At 26.2% G+C, this 5,217-nt stretch overlaps 1 long non-coding RNA gene across 1 annotated transcript; it reads right to left on the minus strand.

Moving 5' to 3' along the window:
• Positions 1-2,183: 2,183 nt before the first annotated feature.
• Positions 2,184-4,751, minus strand: LOC108686750. Its single transcript, XR_001931719.1, has 4 exons — positions 4,681-4,751; positions 3,017-3,133; positions 2,603-2,785; positions 2,184-2,515 (listed from the first exon to the last, which is right to left on the minus strand). It is a non-coding gene; the product is annotated as an uncharacterized LOC108686750 (long non-coding RNA).
• Positions 4,752-5,217: the final 466 nt, after the last annotated feature.

Consider the following 5,217-nt stretch of genomic DNA (forward strand, 5'->3'; position numbering starts at 1 on the left):
GTAAAAAAATTGCTCATACATAAGCATAATTATATATGTAATTATCAGAGTTGGGTAAGTTAATATTTTTTTTAACTGAATAAAATTAAAGTCAATAGCTTTACAAAATTAATAAAGCTAAATTAAAAGTTAAAGAAATAAAAAATTAACTTAAGTTAAGTCAATATTGAATTAACTTAAGTTAAAAAAAAAGTTAATTTAAAAAAAAATTATTTTTTTTAGATCATGTCCTAATTTTTCTTAAATAAGATTAAATAATTATGATATAGATTATTAAGTAAATTAAATTGTTAATTTTTTTATTCATATGTGATATAAGTATATAACACATAACGATATAACTATATAAGTTATATAACTTTAAAAAAACAGCCAGCTCATAAAGAAGATACAAGATCAGTGATTACTTTTTAATAATTCTTAAGCCATAAGAAATTGATTCAATTACAATCTAATGCGAGAAGAATATTTGACTGTAATTGGTCAATTTCTTATGATTTAAAGCTTAAAAAATACTTATTATAGATCTAGACTAAGGCTTATGGCATAAGGCATAACTGCATAAACCAATCAGAGAGCTGTATTAGTATCTTAAGAAATTATTTAAGATGGTTTTAAAATATGAACAGATTACGAATATACGTCCTTAGTCTTATTATATCTTATTATTCTTCTAAGATATTTAAAAAAGATAAAAAAATTTCTTAAACTTCTTAACTTAAAAAAAATTTCTTAACTTAAAAAAAAGTTAAAATGTTAACGTTTAAAAATAACTTAAAATTTAATGCATTTAAAATTAACTAAGTTAAGTTAAAAGTTATTAATTTTTTTTTTAACTTTTAACGTTTTAACTAGTTACTATCCAACCCTGATAATTATACATAAGTAATTTCTTTAAACTTGATGTTTTTTAAATAATGTGAAAATTACCTTTTTCATTATTTTTAATGTTTTTACATTACTATTATTATTTCTATTGCATCAGAAAGTATTTTTACAAAAAAAAAAGATATATGAACATTATATGGACATATTTCATATAAAATTATATGTTTATGATTATGCATCTTTATGTATAGTTATACATAATTATACATATTCATGCATGATAAATTTTTTACCAAGTACTGCGCGAAAAATTCTGTATTGTGACTTATAAACTCCTTATCAGTTGTATTTATATCATTATATTATATTGTTATATCACTTATATCTAGTTGTATTATATAAAAATATCTTTATATAAAAATTTTTATGGAAAAAATATTAATATAATTTAAAAAGTTCTTGTATATTCCGCGACAAGTAACTGATGAGTATTTTATGTCATTTATTTTGCTTTATTTGTTGTAAATTTATTTTGTAAATCAACCAAATGAATAAGCTACAATCTATTATGTTAAAATTGATGATGTGAATGTTCAAAAATTAATTATTTATAATCATATGTAGTAGTATTGCATTTTATATATTTATATGTATACATATATTTACACACACACACACACACACACACACACACACACACACACACACACACACACACACACACACACACACACACACACACACACACACACATACGTAATAAGATAAGATTAGTCAATCATTGTAATAACATTATTGTATTTTTTTTTGTAAAGGACAATTTTTTTATTTATATGCATTGCAAAAATATTTTTTAAAATGTACATATTTTTTCTTTGCATCAATTTATAACATATTTAATCTTGAATGAATAATTGAGAATGGGATTAAGGAAAATATAAATGCATAACTCGTTTAATTATAGATTTTCAAAATATTTTTTATTTTTGTGTCATATATATTGAATATATGAATATCCTGTACTAATTTAAAAATAAAGAATCTGTGGAATTCTTTAAATTTTAAAATTCATAATATTTTGTTTATACAAAATTTTTTATTTTTTCTTCTTCATCATTTATTTTATCAATTTTAATTTAAAACTAATTATTTCAGTAATTTTTTTATATCCACCAAGCTTATTTTTATTAAAATACAATTTTGTATATAAATATTTTTTATGTTTCACATTGTTTGTAAAGAAAAGAATTTTTGTTCAAAATCCTTTTGAATTAAAAAATTTTATTATTTCCAATATGTGTTAATCAAATAATAATTCAATAAAATTAAACGTATTTATGTTCTTACTTGATTTATTAATATTATATAATTTTATTAATTTTATATAATTTATAACACTAACTCCTCATTAAATTTTATTTCATTTTCTTTTTTATGTATATTTGTTTGAAAATCCGGGAAAAAATATATATATTACATATTTTATAATAATCATATGTAATTGTACAGAAAATATGTCACTTTTTAATATAATTATATATAATTTTATATTTTTTCCGGGTATAAACATAATAGTCTCAAGTACAATAGTATACCAAAACACTGATCAAGTTGATAAATAATGATAGACAAATTCAAAATTAAATATGTATCATAATTGTTTGTAGCTAATCCATTTTAAAGTAATCTGTAAAGCGTTTATTCATTTCTAATATAATGATAGACCTGTACATTTTTCACAAATTCGTTACCTGATAAAATCTTTGTCACTCACCGATCGATGCTCCGATTTCTCAATATAGAGCCGTGGAAAATCTCCATTATATTTTATTACATCTTCACTAACCGATTAATGGCCTGATCATAGCTGAGATGACTGCGTGTATCAATAAAAGAAGAAGAAGGAAGATCAACTCATGCGCAGCAATGGAATTATCAGCTACGGAGTTACGTGATTCTGTAACATACAAATACAAGATACAAATTAAAATAGCGTTCAAAATAATCAATAATTAAAAAACTAATTTTTATATACATTGAATTTTTAAATAATTTTTCAATTATATATCCATTAAAATAATTATACATTTTCTCAAAATGATCTTTATAAGAATAAATTTCTGTAATGTTTTAAAGATTAATTTTTTTTTAATTATTATTTTTAATGTAATAAAATAAGTTTGCTTACCGCAAAGTTACTCCATTGCTTTTTCTGAACCTCCTCCTCCTCCTCCTCCTCCTCACAAAATTATCAAGCTTGCTTTTCATCTCTGTTCTCTTTCCATTGTTTGCTTTTTGACAGCACCTATCAGTTGAAACAAATAGTTTGTTAAAATTAAAGTTGCAAATAATTGCTAAGGGTGTGCTCTTTTGCATTTACAGTGCTTGTAAACATCATTTATCCTTGTTTGATATTTGATAAATAAGGATGAACTGATGTTTATCATCATGTGAGAATGAAAGCGGAACGCACTCTAAATATTATGCGACTATGTCGTATTTTGTATAGTCGATATTAATTAGATGTGATATGTTGCGACAGCAAAAAAATAAGAACACAAAAAATTTGTCATGCTTGATATTTGTAATATTTTATAAATAAAATTTGGGTATTGGAATGCATCTAAAATAGTAAAAAATTTCTGGACAGTTGACTTTATGCAAAGATGAAACGCTATTTGAATGAATGCATGAATATTGTTAAATATGTACTTGAACGAATTATTGATATAAAATTATTGATATAAATTTTGCTTATTATATAAAATTAATATAAATTTTCCAATTCATTTGGAGCCGATTCGTATTCGCCGCATTCTGCAAATAAAACATAAATGTAATTATAGTATCGAAATGATTTCATTTCTCGCGTAATCAATTTCACACACTAAGAGTTGACGTCATGGCACGGTAGCAATGTGTGTCCTTCTCTTATATGTAAGTGAATATTGAATCTGTAATTGCGCGAACATTAAGTGTTGTAATAAACAACAAATATAGATTTAATATAAGTTTTTAATTATTATTTGATCGATGCTAATCTCGTCTCTTAATTATATTCGCGCTTCATTTACAAATCGAGATGTAAAATGAATCATAGTTATAATTAAGATGAGACAATGAAGCAGCTTCGTTTTTGCGCGGTTAACTTCGCCGATTTTACCAAAATCGATGCGAATGACGCGGCGTAGTGCACTTCTCACTTTTGGCGTCACATTCATGAATTTTCCGTATTACGAGATATATCTGATGCTCGAAATACAAAAATAATACAATTATAAAGGGCAATCGTATATTATAAGCTCGTCTTTTATGATTATTATATCCGTATTGTAGATTGATATTCGAAAATCTCATTGTCATTATTCAAACGATATATTTCAACGAACAAGTTTTGCGAAAAACGCATTTGAACGGATTATTAATATGCGATTACTGAATCTATAGTCGGTAGTTAAATATCGCGTATAAAAATATACATTTAAATTACATATTCAGGTATTATATGAGTTTTAATTACTATATTTGATTGCGCATTTCCACTCGTCGTCGTAAGAGCCAGTCTGTTCCGCCGTCATTCCCTATCCATCGTATTTCACGAATGAAATGTGAATACGATCAAAATAAGGAAGCGGCGTAGTTTTCCGTGTGCGATCAACTTCACGCGTAAAAAGCGACGCGAGACGCGACGAGACGATACGACATCGCGCGTCTTGATTTTCGATTGAACGAGTATGCGAGAAATATACTTTCGACCTAATAATCAGTGTGCTAATACTGTATATACTAGAATTTGCAATACGTAATGTTTACATTATGCGAGAAGTAAAGACAAAGTTAATTATTGATTACCTTAATAAAGAAATCCAACGATGAACGATCCTATGCCGTTTCTCGTCGTTTTTGTGATTTAAGAGATTCCGTCGTTTTATAATTAGCAGAGATTAAAATATGGAGAAAAAGACAATCAATTCGGAAACAGGGCTGCGAATTTTTCCAACGTCGTTTTATATGCAGCAGATTAGAATATGGAGAAAAAAATCAATCAATTCGGAGACAGGGCTGCGAACTTTTTCAACGTTAAAATGATAGGATATATCCCGTCCCCTCCTCAAGTCAAAAGCGTGGAATTACGAATACGCGGTATTTATATAAGCCGTCAAATGGCGAACCCCACCACTCGCATGCCAGCCAATGAGCGCGAAGCGCTCCTCGTTGCGAATGCTTATTGGATCGCACTAGCTTCCAAATATGATATATAAACGCTATGCACAAATTCTTGAATTCTCTCAGTCTTTTTTGAAATTTAGGACCGTGCGTTTTATAAAAATAAAGGAGCTTGTATGCATTCGAAGTGCTTTTACGATGTTAGCATGTATTTAATACATA

The sequence above is a fragment of the Atta colombica genome, unplaced genomic scaffold (genome assembly GCF_001594045.1).
Source record: "Atta colombica isolate Treedump-2 unplaced genomic scaffold, Acol1.0 scaffold189, whole genome shotgun sequence".
NCBI lineage: Eukaryota > Metazoa > Arthropoda > Insecta > Hymenoptera > Formicidae > Atta > Atta colombica.